Below are 17,414 nucleotides of genomic sequence, written 5' to 3'. Positions count from 1 at the left end.
TCAGCTAGTGAAGAGGTGGAAACTGAGAAGCAATTGGATATTTCAGACAATGACCTGAAATATCACCAAGCAATATTATAGGGAAGGTGGTTCCGAAATGGTCTTCATAATCCCAATCCTGAATACTATTGCAAGTCCAGGGGAAAATATCAAATATGCTGTACAATTATTTCTGGGCTAGAAGTGTGCTGCAAAATAGAGTGAGAAAAGTAATCCAAAAACAATAGAAAGAGTCTTATGGTAATTAAATCTATGAAATATTTGGAAGCTGCTTTTGCTCATGCCACCGAGTGGTTCACAATACTGACAGCTACTTCCTGGACAGGGAATAAAACAAAGTTCTGTCTCCAGCAGGATCTTCCCTGAGGCATGAACCTGAGCATATGGCCCAAGGAGATTCCTCCGGCCTTTTCTTTTCTACAGAGGACAAGACTTTAGCTTTCTCAAGTCCAAGAGAGAAGCTAGATACTAGAACAGGAAGAGGAACCTAGGTAATATTGTTTTCAGCCTCCCGAGGGATTTTCATCCTTCAGAATCTGGAAAAATCCAGGATAAGAATTTGTTTTAATGATCCTTTGTCTCTTAGCTATAGGTAACATATTTAGCAAGAAAACTACGATTAGACCTTTGATTTAGTCCTGTGTGTGTGCGCGCACATGTGTGTATGTGTGTTGAAATCTTTATTTCCAGTTATTATCTTAGATCTGTTATCAATGTATGCTTGGTATGTATTTTGTTGCAGTTGGGAGGCTCATTATAGCAAAGAACTACAGCTCTAAAATAGGGACATCCCAACATTATGTTAAATATCTTGTTATAGGTTTCTAGGGGAATTTTTTTTTCAAAGGCTGTATTTTGAGCAGTTCTGTACTTTTGGTCTCCTTTAACATTTATGTTCTAAGTAATCATGTTGTGAGTCACGAAGATGTATCCGACCCATCATGACCCCATGGACAACATTCCTCCAGGCCTTCTTCCCCTCTATCATCCTCTGGAGTCCATTTTCTAAGTATTCAGACACAATTAAAATATTATATTTGATAAGCACTCAATTTTTTGGTTTATAGCAGTGTTGCATAGCAGTATATTTCTGAGAGTGGAGTCATCAAAAAGCACCTGTAAGTCCTTTTCCTGCAAGCTCACCAATTTGATGTCAATACATGATGAATGCAAACAAAAGACCAGGATGAAGCAGAGGTTTTCTTGCTTGCTTGCCTTTCAAAGAGACTTCTATGCCAGGCATTGACTGTCTGACCTGAATCTTTTCTGCAAAGAGGGTTACATTATGAGAGGCAGGGAGGCTGCAGTGGGAGTGATTTACCAGCACCAGGAGGCTAGAAGGGAAAGAAATGGGCTGTGATGATTATATCAGTCCAGCTGCCCTGGATGGACCAGAGCTTCAAAAGTTATATGCTATTTGGAAAGAGAAAAAAAACAGCTTAAAAGAAACACTCTTTCCACCCCTCCTCCATTTTGATTGGTGAATGAAAGTGGCTGTTCTCAAAATGAAACCTCAATTTCAGGAATTAGGCAAGGATAATCGAGCTAATATTTCCCATTTAAATATGGCTTTAAGTTGTATCAGTTTTCTTTTTTGTTTCTTTCCAATTAAAGAGTCCAATATTATAAACTTTTAAAACTTCTATCACTGTTGCTAGTATATATGAAAATATCATGAAAATTATGTGGTATACTTATTTTTTGTGCAATTAATGAAGTCACTACTTACTATTAAAGATGTGCGTGTGTTTTCTGTTTCTTTTTCTATTTTTTCTATTCTCTTTGGTCTTTATATTTGTCTGTTTTCTTTTTTACATTTATTTTTAAACATTTTCCTTTCTCTGAATGTATTTTTCATTAACTACGTAAAATCTTTTAATAAAAATTATTTTTAAAATAAATGTAGACTAAAAGGTAGCAGCTTCTGTGTGGTTTTCCCTCTAACAGAGGATATGCAATAACATGTGGAGTGGGAGGAAGAGATAATTGGATTTTGGTATTGATTCTATCAGCCACTGTCTGAAAAAAAGGAAAAAGCTATGGTGTCTTGTCTGCCGTGGTGCCTGCCCTGTGTCATCATTTCCCCAGGGATCCAGGAAGCTGTCACCTTCCTGGCCCTCCAGACTATGAAGACCTGGCTTTTCTTCCAAGTAGTGAGCCAGAATGCTAGATAATTCCAATCTAACTATGGTATGTGAGACTGAATCTTGCTGTTTTCATAGTGTGATTATTTTAATGCTGTGCTTATCTGAGTAGTCGACTCGGTATTCATCGAGTTTCCCCGAAAATATCAATCAGAAAATAAGCCCTAGCATGTTTTTTTTAAAGAGAATGCCCCTAATATAAGCTAACCCCCAAAATAAACCCATTAAGATTGTCAGCCTTGGGGGGCGGCGGCTGCAAGACAGAGTGAGGTGGGGATAGCGCTATGCTGCGGCCCCCGCACGCTCTGCCCCCGCCAAACTCCCTTGAATACCACTGACTCTTATCTAACTTTAAGCAGGGGCCAAGCATGCAGGGGCTGTGGCATGGCACCATCTCTGCCTCACCTTGTGGTGGCAACAGCACCAGGCATAAGCAGGGGCATGGGGCAGCCCACTCTGTGTTCAGCAGCTGCTGCTGCAAGCACATTTCAGGCAGCCATGAACTCATCTGGCTCTTGGTCCCTCCCAAACCACCCACAGGGAAGAACCTTCAGCCAGATTTCACTTGAGGGGATCAAGTGGCTTTTATCCCAATTTATGGAAAAACCATGACCCTGAAGGGTCTCCAAAGTAAACTTGGTATCTAATTTTGCTTGATGTCTGGAAGATGACAAAATTAAAATATCATCCAGATAACATTGTAAGCGGACAGATTTTATTCTGAGCGAGGCAGCCAATGCCGCGAGGACCTTGGTAAAAGTCCTAAGGGCTGAAGCCAGACAAAATGGCAGGGCGATATATTCGTAGTGCCGATCACAATAGCAAAATCTAAGATATCTGTAGTGGGCAGGTCTGATTGGTATATGTAGATAAGCTTCTGTGAGATCTATAGAGGGCATGATATTGTTCTCTCTGATGCTAAGCAGAATGGACTGGAGAGTAGTCATCTTGAATTTCCGATAAACCAATGATTTGTTCAAACGCTTGAGGTCCAGAATTGCCCTCCAGCCCCCCGAACTTTTTGGGACCACGAACAATAGAGAGTAACAGCCTTGACCTCGCTGTTCAGATGGGACCTCTCTAATGGCCCGAATTAGAGCAGAGCAGCCTGGTGCAATTGAATGCTTTTAATTTACACAAATAGAAATACTACTAATAGTACTACTTCTCCTTCTCTTCTTTTTTGGCCTTGCTTTTTTCCTTCTCCTTTTCCTTGTCCTCTTTTCCTCTCCTCCTTACTCCTTTTCCTGTCCCTCCTTCTTGGCATCTCTGTTGGCAAAATCCTGTTGTTGATGAGGTTGTGCAGCACTACCACCGATTGGATCAGATGAAGCAAATGGTGGGGCGGGGGTAGCAGTATGCCGTGGCTCCAGTGCACTTGGCCTTGGCTGTCCAATGTCTTCAAGTTCTGCTGCACATGCAGGATAAGCCTTCTGTGGCTGCTCCCCCCACTCTATCTCACTGTCTTTGCTTGCCATGTGGCACATCCGGTGGGCAGCCCCCGAGACCAGAAAGCATTGGACAACAGGTTGGCGGGCTGCAGCAGCTCCTGGACACTGTTGGTCCCTGCACGCTCGCTACTTCTTGTGCGCACACTGGTCTGATCACCCTGATATCATGTTTCCCCCAAAAATAAGCCCTAATGCATCTTTTGGAGCAAAAATAAATAAATAAGACTGTGTCTTATTTTGGGGAAACACAGCACATATATTGTCATTAGTACTGATAGAAATGCCACACACAAAAAGTGTCATTGTATACCTAATTTTTTTTAATCCTCATGAGAGAATCTCAGGTATACCTAGCAGAATGGGTTATGGGATCTGTCCTCTTAGACATTACTAACCAGACAAGGAGTAGAAATAAATGGGCAGTTTCTCAATGGGGAAAAGTAAAAGGTGGATTTCTTCTGCTGGCCAAGTTCTTTTTCAGCCACAGTTGCATTCACTGATCAGTGAGCTTCTCCACCAGCATAACAACCCACCGACAGAATGAATGTTGATTGTGACTTTTTAGTTTTGGAGTCTCTGCCCAGTAAGTAGAAGATTCTTCCAGGAATGGTTTCCCAGAAAGCATTTAACCTTCCCAGCAAAGTGTGGGTGGGGGAGAGAGTTAAGGGGGATTAAGGCTTGTTGATTTACACTGGGTTGGAAGGAGGCAGAACAAGTGACACTGAAAAAGTCTGGGACAAAAGTGTGACACGCTGATGGGAGCAAGCCATTAATTTACTCCAATAGTGTAGTGGTCCTTCAATGAAGCAATTTCACTTCCAGTGTCTGCAAAGAGCGCAGGGTACACTCAACAGTCGATGGTTTGACCTCATTGACAAAACTCACCGACAGCGTTGAATGTTCCCCGAGAACTTTTACCAGTTGTGTGGGTGGGTGGGGTGGGGGAGAGAGAGAGAGAAAGAATATCACTGAAGCAGTTTAGCATTCTCCCGCACTGCCCACAAAATCCTTGGTGCACTGCCCTCAATAATTACAACTCAACCCACTGGATTTTACAGGATGTTGGAAGGCTCTCCTAGCACTAGTACCCCATCTGTGAAGTAAAAAAAGAGAAAACTACCTGTTATCCTTCTTGCATAGTTGTGGCATCTCCAATTTGTAAACATTTGTCTTGTTCCTTTGCAGATTGGAAAGCTATCTGCTGAACCCATTTTTGGACAGAGGTTCTGTGATTTGTAGAGCTAAAGAATAGATAAAGGAACACATATGGTAAATTTAATACACAAAGTCTAGTAGTAGTGAACAGCTTCACCTGCTGACTTTCTGTCTGTCACATAGCAACAAGCAAAAGATGGAGTTAAAGCAGAGTAGTCACCAGTAAAAAAAAAATCACAATTGAATCTCCTTATATGTGGCTTTTGTGCCAAGCAAGCTGCTCTGTATAATCAGAAACCTGAAACAACATCTGCTATTTCTACTGAGGAACAACTGATCATCAGCTTGTTCCCAAATGTGCATCCTTCCGACTAACAGCCACTGGCTGGTGCATGGATATGGTAATGCACTAATGGCAATACTAGTATTTTCCTGGATTGGAACTATTCCCTCTGATTAGGAGCTACTGCATCATTCTCAGAGTATCTTGGTTTGCCCATTGGTTCACCTAGCAGTTGGTCTTCTATTGCTGCCTTTTTTGAATGAAAGGGAGACAATGCATACTACAGAATGGAATGAACAGCTATGGAACTCATTCACCATTTCTTTCTCATTAAGGATTAACAGAACTGGACAGTACAAATCTGGACAAATCAGTACAAATCTACTAGATGGCTGCAGAAAGGTACAGACTCTTGTTCAATACTACCATCTGGTGGGGTTTGTCAAATAAGCCATCAACAGACATATAGAGATAAACAACATCTACATACCATTCAAAAGAGACAATCAAAAGCTAAAAAGGAAACAAAACACCCAAAACACCCCCTCACCAGCAATCAATACCCAGATAAACTGATGCTAAGATTAATACCAGATGAACAATCAAACAGTAAACCATACCCCAATCAACTAATTAGCAAGAAGAAAACAACACTCCCACCAACACTGATAGGGCAAGCCATTTGCATATAAACAGAGAGCAAACCCTACTCTTCTAGGACTGATGATGTTACCTAGTTGGGTAATTAAATATCTCCAAGAAAACAACCAAACTCAGAGAGCACTCAGGACCTCCCAGTGTTATTGTAAATGTGGCAATGATCTTTTAGTTGTTACCCTCAAAGGGCAATGTTTAGTAGTTCAGTGGTTTTGGTGATATGAGCAGTAGGGTGAGAAAATGCATAAATAGAGCAAAAATAAGTAGCAGGAGAGTTTGTGGCAAAAGAGGGACAGATATGATGATGAGATACAAAGAACTGTACATGGAAGATGACTAGAGCTGACTCCTGAATTCTTACCAGCACTATTTGTTACATGTGCCAAAGTACTAAAAATCTATTAATCAAAGACTGGGTTGGAAAACTTTTTAATAAATAAATAATTACAATAGTTTCTGTAGGCACATCCCCTATTACACAAATGTGCTTGTTTTTTGTTTTCTGTTTTGGTTGGTGTGACTCTTCCTCAATATTCTAGTACCAGAAAGTCTTCAACTACAGGTAGTCCTCAATTTACAACCACAACTGATCCAAACATTTCTGTTGTTAAGGAAGTTTTACCTCATTTTATGACCATTTTGCCACGATTGTTAAATGAATCACTCCAGTTGTTAATTGAATCATGCGGTATGAAGTGAACCTGCTTCCTCTATTGACTTTGCTTGTCAGAAGCTGACTGGGAAAATTACAAATGGTGATCACATGCTCCCAGGACAATGCAACAGTAATAAATAAATGGTAATTGCCAAGCATTTTAATTTTGATCAGGTGACCATGGGGATGCTGCAACAATGAGAAGTGTGAAAACTGATCACAAGTCACTTTTTCCAGTACTGTTGTGTAACTTTGCATGGTCACTAAACAAATGGTTCTTAGTCAAAGAGTACCTGCATTGAATTCCTTCTTGATGTGAGTCTCTTAAAGCAGGGATCCCCAACCTTTCGACGCCTGCCCGGTTCCGGCGTCAGCTGGGCGCCGCGCCCGGTTCCGGCGTCAGCTGGGCGCCGCGCCCGGTTCGGCGTCAGCTGGCGCCGCCATCTTTTTGACGAAAAATCACTTCCGGTGACGCCACCGAAGTGATTTTTCGTCAAAAAGTGGCGCCAGCGCTTCTGGTGAGCTTTTTCGGTAGAAATGGCTTTCTACCTGGAAAAGCTCACCAGCGCTGGCGCCGCCATCTTTTTGACGAAAAATTGCTTTTTTACCAAAAAGATGGCGGCGCCCAGCAACCAGCGGCCCGGTAAGGCTTGTTCCGCTGCCGTGCCGGTCCGCGGACCGGCGGTTGGGGACCCTGTCTTAAAGGATACAGGAATCCTAAGACTTGTGATGGGGCAGGAAGTGATAGCCAAATCACTGTGAAAAAGTTAAAATCATGGGGATCCTATTGGGTGAGGATTGTGGCTTATACAGTGGCTTATTTGTGGGTTTTCCCAGAACACCTGCTTGAATGTTATTGGAAATAACTGCAGGGAACAGAAATATATAAATTGAAACAGGACTGAAAACTAACATCCCTAATAAGGAAAACCTCATTTTTAATTATCCTGGGATAATCACCCTAACCCTTCATCTTCTGTCATGACACTGATCAGGATATGAAAAAGTATTGACCTATTTCTGGCCACTGTCTTTCCACTGAAGGGAGCTAATCTACTAACAAAAGAGAAATTATTATGATTGGAAGCATATTTCCATGCTACAAATTTAACAAAGTCTCTGAACTACAAAAAGTAAATTGCCATTTTTAACAATAAATTCTGCTTGTAGAAAGAGTCCCCTATCCAATTATACAAGGGATAGTCCCCCCACTATTTAAAGCATTCCAAACCTTTAAACTAGTGTAAAATTAGTTGTAGACCTCTTGGAACAGCACAATCTGGAACCAAGTTGATTACTAACTTAACTCCACTGTGAGGTATGTAAAATTGCAGCTAATCTAGTTTTTTTTTTCCTTTTGAAACGTTGCAAGGAAAGCTTTTCCCTCCCTCTGGTGGGAATTCTCATAGTTAACATTTAATGCACCATGCCTTCTGTGAAGATGATTGCAGCAAATTGTAGTCTGTTTTTTGAGGGATGAGGGAGTGGTAATGGTTGTAATATGGAATTGATTTTCTTGCTCATGAACTCCCAGGAGAAAAATGTTGTATTTTCACTTTTCTGACTGGTGCTGCCAATCTAGGGTACTATTCTATTCTAATTCTATTGTCTTTTTCCAACTAGGAGAGAAAAGGATCAGTCTTTCAGATTCTTTAAGGCTGGCTAGTCATTGGTCTTCCTACCAGATGCAAGAAGAAGAATGCAGAACATCCAGGCAGAGAGAGAAGTTGGCAAACAGCTGGGCTGCTTCCACAGCCTTACTTACTCCCACCCTTTTTGCAATTCTACTGATGCTTTGGCTTTAAACTTGTCATGCCAACTCCCCAGAGGATGGTTTGCATGCAAGAGACAGCTGGTCAGGAAGACCCAGAAGAACTACCTGCAAAGAGAAACAGAAGGGCGAATTTAATCCATAGCAACAATAATTCAAAATGGTAATGATAGCCTTTATTTACTGCAGCGCGTTGAATTAAAAAAAAGTAAGTCATTTCTATGAGCCATTTCTACAATCAGAACCAAGTATCTAAGGGATGGAGGGACATTCCAATACTGAAGAATTTCAGTCAGACATCCATCTGCTAGGGATGTGCTGGCTCTATTTTTTTTTTTTTTTGTATTGAACAGGGGTGGAAAACTCATCCACCTATTTATTATTATCATCATCACTACACTACAGATTGGGGTGCAGACAATGGCATTTACATTTACATTATGTACAATTGCTGAAATTGGTTCAAAGTTCAAACTTCAACCCACTTCTGCCTGGTTTGTCAGTCCTGCCTATCAGCGTGCCCTATACAATGTGGGCATAATAGTCTGGGACAGAACTATTGTGTTTGTGATTTCTACATGGGGCTAGAAGGCTGGTTACACAAATGGGGCACAATGCAGTGCAGTTCAGTGTCTAAGAGCTGTGAACTGAAAATCCAGTAATACTAAGAATCTAAAGAAAGACTAAAGTTTATTTAAGGCCAATGTCTGACTCCTCACTCTGAGCAATTAAGAGTTCTGGAATAATCAACTCTTCTCTCCTGCCTACCTCAAAGCAACTGAAATTGACAGATTTGTAGCCAAACACAGAGATCTACCAAATATGACAAAACTGTCATGAATCAGCCTAATTTAATCCCACTGACAATAGCAAATCCAATCACAGTTATGCCTTGCTGAAATGGTACCTTCTGGTGTGTTTCCTGTCCTTTTATTGAGTGAATGAATCCCCCAGCAGGTTTTATTCATCATCTCAGCCTCCTTCCCAGATGTACAATTGGGCGATGATATTAAAACATGCAAACAGGATGGCGGTGTGATGTCATCATGAGACAAATCCCACCCTTCTCTGCTTATTTATTTAGCGTATGGCATCTACAGTGGTCATGCATCACTGATAAATGTATTTAAATAAAGCCTCAGAATATATATGTATTCTGCTTAAACATTTTGTCAATTGTCTCCATCTCCCTGTGGATACCCATCTATACAACCATTCCTTGAAGGATTCTCCTTTCTGCTGAACTACAGTAAACAGATAACATCCAGATAATATTTAATTGTCAGATGCATTTTCAACATTTAAAAAATTATCTTTTTTCAATAACTGCTTTATGTAAGAATTTAAAAAACCATAACAAGCTGTAACAGCAGAGTTTGAAGGGACCTTGGTGGTCTTCCTGCTTGGGCAGGAAACCTTGTGCCATTCTAGACAAGTATCTATCCAGTTTCTTCTTAAAAGTAGCTGTACGGAATCATCTCATGTTCAATCTTTCACCTTGGCACCGCTTGATTTGCCTTCTATTGCTTATTTGCATTTGAAATAATAATTGATGGTAAAAAACGGGGCCAGCATATCTGGCCTGAAGAAATCCATTAGACAGCCACAGAATATTAGCCTTCAGTACCATAATACAGTATCTTGGCTGTCATCTACCATTTGCCTAGAATCCTGCAGGTATGAAACAGAAATTTTACTCAAATGGAGTTGTACACCAATTATTCAGTGTAGAGGATTACATCGCCAATCAAAGTCTGCAGTGTTAAGGCCATGTCCTTCCCGCTCATGAGTCACAGTTGGATCACCCAAAGGGGTGAACAAGGAAGAATGGATATCCTAGGAATTGCAGTGCAAGAGAAAGTTGTTGGAAGAACCTTGAACCTCCAGAACCAATCATTCAATCCTAGATGTAATAAAACCAAAAACTCACTGGAATAGCTAATAGTGAAGCTAAAGCATAAGAATTTTTAACACATAATATAGGAGGAACCAGAGTCTTTGGAGAAGACACACGATGGCTTAAAAAAACCAAGGCAATAGAACAAGCCAGGAGAAGACAAGATGACTGGAAAACACCACTGATATCACAAACATGAATTTTTAGAACACAAAAAGCAATCTGGCAAAACATTATCTATCATGTCACAAAGATTCAAAAGCAACTGAACCACAACAAGCCGACTGAGCATGAAGACCAGCTCTCTGCCATTGTCCCCGTCATTATTATCCAGTTTGGCCAACAGATGGCAGTTGTCAGCCTCACCACACAATAGCTTAAAACAGAAAAATGGTCCTAAGGAAGTTTAAGTTCATGTAAAGATGTATGAATTTACTGGAAACTCTCAACCTGAATGTGTCAATAGCAGAATGCAGGATCTGCCATGGCAATTCTACCCACACTCCCTAAATTAGGGATCTTGCTTCTTTTATAGTTATAGGCCAAAGATTCAGCAACAGAGTTCATGCAGATCAGTAATGTAGTGGAGCAAGAATGAAAGGGGGTGATGCCTGGTAGTTTGCTTTCCTCTGGCAAAAAAGTGGGTATTCGGCTAGATCCTCCTCCTGCTTTGCCCTGCATCTATTGGCCTGTATCTGCTGGCAGCCAAGGAAACTGCATGAATGTGTCTATGTAGTTAGAATCAAGTTCAACTTGAAGGAGACTTTTCTTATCATTCTGGTTCCACTTATGGCCATAAATCAAGTAGTACTTACAATGACCAGCAGTCCAGACTAGTAACTTCCCAAATTTTTTTATTGGTCATATCATGACCTCAAAAGTGTTGGACTAGGTTGGCTATGGCCTGATCTGTCATGGCTCTTCTGAGGCTCTTTTTCTTTTCTTTTTAACTTTCTCTTGAAGAACTCTGAGGAGTTTACAAAAGGACAGTAAGAACCACCTTAAAACCATGAACAACAAATAAAAAACCTGTACATTTCTAAAAATTTAATAACATTTAAAGGTTCATTTTAAAAATTTCTGTCTAAAGAGATTACAGGTTTCTACAGCATTTGTCATCCCATAAATAGGTTGCATTGTGATTCATGCCTTGGTCCCTCTGTTCACATTGCTATGAGGCACCTACAGGTGACTGCCTTTGAAAGGTATAAGAAAACCGCACCAGATCCAGAGTACAGTCATTTGAGACCATAACCGCTCATTTCCCCACGTAACCCCACTCTTTCATGCACTGCACTGGTTAAGCAGTTTGTTTCCAGGTGCAGCTCAGGGTTCTGGTTGTCATTTTTATAGCCTGTCATAGTTCCCAACATAGATAGCTATGAGTCTGCCCTCTTCTAACAGTCTCGGGGCTATGACAATTTGCCATGGCCAACTCGCCGCAGGGTAACTCACTGTGGGACAAGAGTTACACTAATATCAAAGAAATGATGGGATAGAATCATTAAAGAAAGGATGCAAAAGGAGGGACAGAATGAAATGCCAATGGCAAAAATTAAAATATTTTTTATTTATTTTAAATAAATTGAATTGTTAAATTGTCCTGTGGCAAGTCGTCCTGCAAACGTGTCGGCCATGATGTGTTGGCTGCAATGAGTTGGTCATGATGAATTGTCTGCAGCAAGTTGGCTGTGGCAAGTTGTCCCACTCCCGCAGTCTCTGCCTGTCCTTCAGAAGAGAAGGCTCCCTCTGGATCCCAACCCTAAGGGGATAGCTCTGCAGGGATCCCAAGTAAGGCCCTACCAGTCATTGATTGATCCTTTTTCTGGAACCCCAAATCTGTTGGCCTTTTGAAAAGGGCTTTCTAGGAGAGCTGAGGGAGACATGTTAATCTCTCCAGATCAGGATGGTATTATGTTGTGTCCCAGCTTATAGGTTGTTATTTACCATATTGATATTTTACTATTTTCTTACTTTTATATCACTACATCCATGCAGTTTCTTTTGATCCAAGAGAGGGGTGCTGAGTGTTACGAGAATCATGATGACCCTCTACTTCAAATTTCGGGAATAGTGGACATCAATCAGCAGGGGAAAGAGGAAAGAATTCTGTGCAACTCAACTTAATCATAGTTTCCTGGTAGGTTGCAACTGGCTGAATTTGTACAACATGCTAAGCTATAAAACATGTTTTATATAAAACCTTAACAGGTGAGTTCATACAGCACACTATCTCAAAATCTAGCCTTATGAGTCAGTGTGATGCAAACCTCTATTGTTCATCCTGACCAATTCAGCAATTGTTTTTGTGAAAAGAAAGAAAATGTATAATTTAGACTCCATTCAAAGAAAGGGAGGGAAACAACAAAACAAGAAAGGGAGTAGGGTTTTTTTTTTTTTTGTTTAAAACCTTGCTTTTGAAAAGGGGAAGAACTACCCTACACCTGGAAATGAGACACTGTCAGAAGGAGCAAAGTACCCTGGACCTTTTATGTGTTGCTTCAGAGAAAATGGGAGGCAGGAGAGAATGGGAGAGGAAAGAAAAGAGGGTCAGACAAAAATCAAAAGACAGATGAAAGGGATGCCAATGGCCTTTCAGTCTTTCCAGGCCAGCTGCGGGTTCACTTTGTAACCTGAAGTCCTGTCAGAAAATGAATGAGAAGGAATAGCATGTGGAGGCGGGCGGGTGGGTAGGTGGAGAGCAGCTGTCTAGACACAGCCAAGCTGCAGCAACAAAACCCTGTATTAACTAACACACACACACACACACACACACACACACACACACACACACACAGAGGCATGCACCCTGCAATTTAATTCTCTGCCTTTTTGCAGCCTGTGGACAAATATGCAAGATAGTGTTAAAGAGACATTCAAGATAATGGTAAAGAGATGTAATAAGCAGTGGCAGCCAGAAAATTTTGCAGTGTATCCCCTCAACCCCCAACAGGAACTGCTATTCAGAGATGGAGAAAAGGGGAAGCAGACCCCTCACACAACACACCTGAAGATTTCTGCCCTGGGTTCAGAGTGGGAATTGGTGGCCAGTTCAAAATCCCAGCATTTGATACCTAACATTTTTTGAGGGAGAAGAATGGCAAAGAGAAGAGCTGTCCTCCTTCTTTTCTTCCATCCTAAAATGTTAACAAACAACAAAAGGTGTTTTTAAAAAAACTTATGATACACATCCTCCAACCTCTAATTACTCCCCCAAAGAAGTTAATTTCTTCTTCCGCCTCCATTTCTCACTCCTTTTTTCAGTTGAGGATGCTGTAACATTTTGTGCCTCAAATGTTCCTGAACCAGTCAAATATATATAAGTTTTCCACACTTCTTGCTTTCCCCTTGCCACCCTCACAAGGTGGGGGAAGTGATAAGGAGTTCAGAAAAAATCAAGGAAGGAATCTGGGATTTGAGGGAAACACTTGAGAAGCAGAGTGCCCTATGTCTTATTTGTATTTCTCAGAAAGATAACAACTTTTTTATACCTTTCACCTTTAAAGTGAATTTGATAATTCCTTCGCCCCCCCAAATGTGTTTAGTTTAGAATTTCCCCATCAATATTCCCTATCTCCTTGGAACTCAAACGTTCTTGTATCGTTTCAAACGGTCTTTGTTCTAATATGCACATTCTGTACATTGTCATGCATCCCATGGTAGTGCATCTCCCCATCAAATGCTGAGGCACGGGAGTGTAGTTTTCTTCCGTTCTCAGCAAGAATAAGTGACCTTCTAAATCAGTGTTTTTCAAACTTGCCAACTTGAAAGTGTGTGGACATCAACTCTCACAAATCCACACATCTTCCGGTTGCCAAGTTTGGAAACAACATGCTAAAAATTTCTGGACTACAATTCCCAGCACTGGCAAGGCCATCTGTAGCAGTACCAATTGCCTATCCCTCTCTAAGTCCTCAAACATTTAGCATGCCTAAAATTTACTCAGCAAATCATTGCCATTTAGAGGCATCTTTTAGAGTTTTCCCGGCACACCAAAAGAATGGAAGCTATTTGATAAAAACTTCTAAGAGAGGGAGAAAAAGATCCTTACCTGTTTCGGGATGAAATCCTCTACCCAGTTATCTGGAATGGAACCTATTGATCTCAATATGAAGCTTAACTTCTGAGTCTGGAGGAATGCCTTTCTTTGTATGCCCATTTATATGACTGTACTGTTGGTGTCTAAAAGAGCGTTAGCTGTAAAATAATCTAAGCTCTGCGCTGCTCACATATGCAGCAAGTAGCACTAAGTCACTCTGAACGGCTCCCTTGTCCCAGTGTGAAGTGGGAAAAACCTGCATATAAAGCAAGAAGCAAATTTCACTTTAACCTTTGATCCCCAAATCGCACAGAACAACATACGTTCAAGTTGCCTGCTCTATTTTCCTTAAGCCGGCCGCCCCATAGAGCTTCAGCCCTTTCCTCCTCCTCTTATTCCTGGCTCCAAAAGACTGAGGGGAGCCCCCAGCAGCTCCCCAGTTCCCTCCCATACCTTCCTTCCTCATTGATTTGCAAAATCCGTTCTCAGGTGTCAGATTTTCTGAGCTGCCGCTTTGAGGCTGGCTCTGCTGAACTTCGGCTGTTCCTTTTAATATGTCAGCAAGGAATTCATTTGCATGCATACACAGGGAAAAATTCTGCCTGTAGCCTGCGGAGGGAGGGGGGAGGTCTCCGCTTAGCATGGCCTGAATTAAGAGCAGCGATTCAGGAGCCCGGCTCGGCTCGGGATTAATCAGCAGGGGATGAGCCCCCCTGCCTAGCATTTGGCCATTCTGCTGACAGCCATCTCTGGGAATGGATTCAGCCCTGGCAACAAATTAGAAAGGGAGTAAGGAGCTTAAGAAAGCCAGGCAACTCAGTGCCCCAGTTTCAGGCAGGCCCCCTAATCCCAGGGAGCCTGGAGAGGAGGTGGGGAGAGGCTGGGGAGCTGCAGCACTGGGCACCATTACCCTGGGCCTGACTGTCGGGCGTGTTCTGGGAGCCTTGCTGGAACTCAGCCAGGAGCAGAAACTGCCCTTGAACCGAAAGGAGCCAGCAGTTGCTTGCGGGAGAGTCTGAGCCAGCCCCAGACGTCTGCGCCTCAGGCGGAAGGGCAAACAGCCTCCCTCATTTCAAAGTCAAGGTGCAAGAGGCCCAGCCAACTGGTTATTTTGACACTGGAGGAAGAACTGCTCCCCTTTCCTGGCAGTAAAACGTGCATCTAAAAATCAGTGACAGCCTTCCCCAATTCTTCGCACCTTTTGTGAAGCTGCAAGAAAGAATGGAAGGTGTTGCTGTCTGGATCACCCAACTTGTGCTTCTAGTGAGCGGCTTCCTCTGTTCCTTTATTTCATAAACCTCCACCGCCAAGGGGGACACAAAAGAAGCAAATATATCCATCAAGGAAAGCCCAGCAGAGCTCTTTTCAAACTGCTTTCAAGTTTCCGCTAGGAAGTCCCAGCATATACTGAATGCTCTTGTAAACTTCACAGGTCTTGCTAATTTATAGATTCTTGCCCTGAGTAGATAATTGCATCCAATGAGCTCCCAAGCTTCTTTCCAGATCCTCTACAACTCCCAAATCCTTATCACAATCCTGTTGGTTTGGTTAGTATTATTCTAACTGGGCCAGAAGGACAATATACAGAATAACAGAACTGGAAGGACCTTGGAGGTCTTCTAGTCCAACCCTGTGATCAAGCAGGAGACCCTATACCATTCCAGACAAGTGGCTGTCCAGTCCCTTCTTAAAAGCCTCCAGTAACGGAGCCCCCATAACTTCTAAAAGTAAGCTGTTCTACTGGTTAATTGTTCCCACTGTTAGGAAATTTCTCCTTAGTTCTAGGTTGCTTCTCTCCTTGGGTTAGTTTCTGTCCACTGGCTTCTTGTCTTGCCTTCTGGTGCTTAAGAAAATAGTTTGACCCCCTTTTCTTTATGGCAACCCCTCAAAATATTGGAACATTGTTATCATGTCACCCCGGTTCTTCTTTTCTCTAGACTGGCCATACCAATTCCTGCAACCATTCTTCATGTTTTTGCCTCCAGTCCCCTAATCATCTTTGTTGCTCTTTTCTGCACTCTTCCCACAGTCTCAACATCTTTTTTATATTGGGGCAACTAAAACTGGATGCAGTATGCCAAGTGTGGTTTTACCAAGGCCTTATAAAGTGGTACTAACACTTCATGTGATCTTGATTCTACCCCTCTATTAATGTAGCCTAGGATTGTGTTGGCTTTTTTGGCTGTTGCCGTACACTGCTGGCTCATATATAAGTGATTGTCCACTAGGACATTCAGAACAGAAGCCCAGATAAGATAATTGACAATTCCAGTGGTTTTCAATTTTTGCAACTTGAAGATGTGTGGACTTCAACCCCAGAAGTCCCCAGCTACCATGGGAGTTCGAGGAGTTGAAGTCCACACATTTGCAGGATGATGCCAAGATATAACACTGGGTTAGACATTATGCAGCATCAGTTTTTATTATTTGTTTCCAATGACACAACACTTAAAAAATAAATTCTTGCCTGCGCATATTCCTCTTCAAAAATGTTTTCTTCTCAGAAAAAAGCAAGGAAAATGATGAAAAAAATCATTCTAATTCAAACCTATCTTTAGCTTAATACCAACAGATGGGGATGGGTGCAGGTAGGGGGAAGTTGTCATTTGGATAAGCAGGGATGTAACAAATTGCCTAGGGAGGCTGTCAAATCTTATATGCTTTCATGAAATGCCTGGAAAGATGCTTTGTCTGGAGTATCTTATCCCCACCAGTTATTTCCAATGACTTGGAAGTGCAGGGTTGAATAACAGCTCTTTGTGCATGTATGTGTACATAAGTATATAATCCACTCTTCTCCCATTACAAATAGAGATCTTCCAAATATGAAACAAAGAATTCTGAGGGCATTTTGTCTCATTAACCACAGAAAACCCAGGTTTTCCTTGCATCAAATGTCTACTGACAGGAAACATCAACTGACCCAGTCTTTAAGTAGGATCCTACTGTGATTTTTGTTGTTATCAGAAGCAAGCATTTCCTTCTTTCATTGTTCAGAGATAAAGGCACTTCTAAAACAGTATCATTGCAATGACACATTAGACACCCAACAAAGTGCAAAGAATTTGCTGGAGGGCAGCAAAATATAAAGAATACGAGGGTTAAACGTGCACCTCACTCATTCAATGAGAGCCAGAGTGGCATCATAGCTGATGTGATGGAGCAAGGGCAGGGATACAGAGGTTTGGGCCCGTCTTGTAAACTCCCTGGGTGACTTTGGAGTAGTCATTCTCTTCCAGCCCCACCTACCAAGTAGGAACTCTAGTTATGAATATGTGTATATATATATATAGTCAAACGTTTATAATATAGTAGAAATAAGAATAAACATAAGTTTAAATACATGAAATAGGAACTAATAA

At 41.7% G+C, this 17,414-nt stretch overlaps 1 long non-coding RNA gene across 3 annotated transcripts in view; it reads right to left on the bottom strand.

Moving 5' to 3' along the window:
• Window positions 1-3,249: 3,249 nt before the first annotated feature.
• Window positions 3,250-17,414, bottom strand: part of LOC148132352 (uncharacterized) — a 34,116-nt gene continuing 19,951 nt past the window's right edge. Inside the window, exons 2-7 of one of the 3 annotated variants that reach the window (XR_015747872.1) lie at window positions 14,065-14,308; window positions 13,021-13,150; window positions 9,830-10,019; window positions 8,028-8,224; window positions 4,716-4,836; window positions 3,250-3,792 (exon numbers count right to left, since the gene is read on the bottom strand). This is a non-coding gene — a long non-coding RNA (uncharacterized LOC148132352). Of the gene's footprint in view, window positions 3,793-4,715; window positions 4,837-7,046; window positions 8,225-9,829; window positions 10,020-13,020; window positions 13,151-14,064; window positions 14,309-17,414 lie in introns of those variants that run through there. The other 2 variants (XR_015747873.1, XR_015747871.1) reach the window with 2 other exon arrangements.

The sequence above is a fragment of the Notechis scutatus genome, chromosome 2 (assembly GCF_049901735.1).
Source record: "Notechis scutatus isolate UNSWTSFEM ecotype Mainland chromosome 2, rNotScu1.2, whole genome shotgun sequence".
NCBI lineage: Eukaryota > Metazoa > Chordata > Lepidosauria > Squamata > Elapidae > Notechis > Notechis scutatus.
Note: the sequence above shows the minus strand (reverse complement) of the source record. Positions and strands in the feature narration are given on the sequence as shown.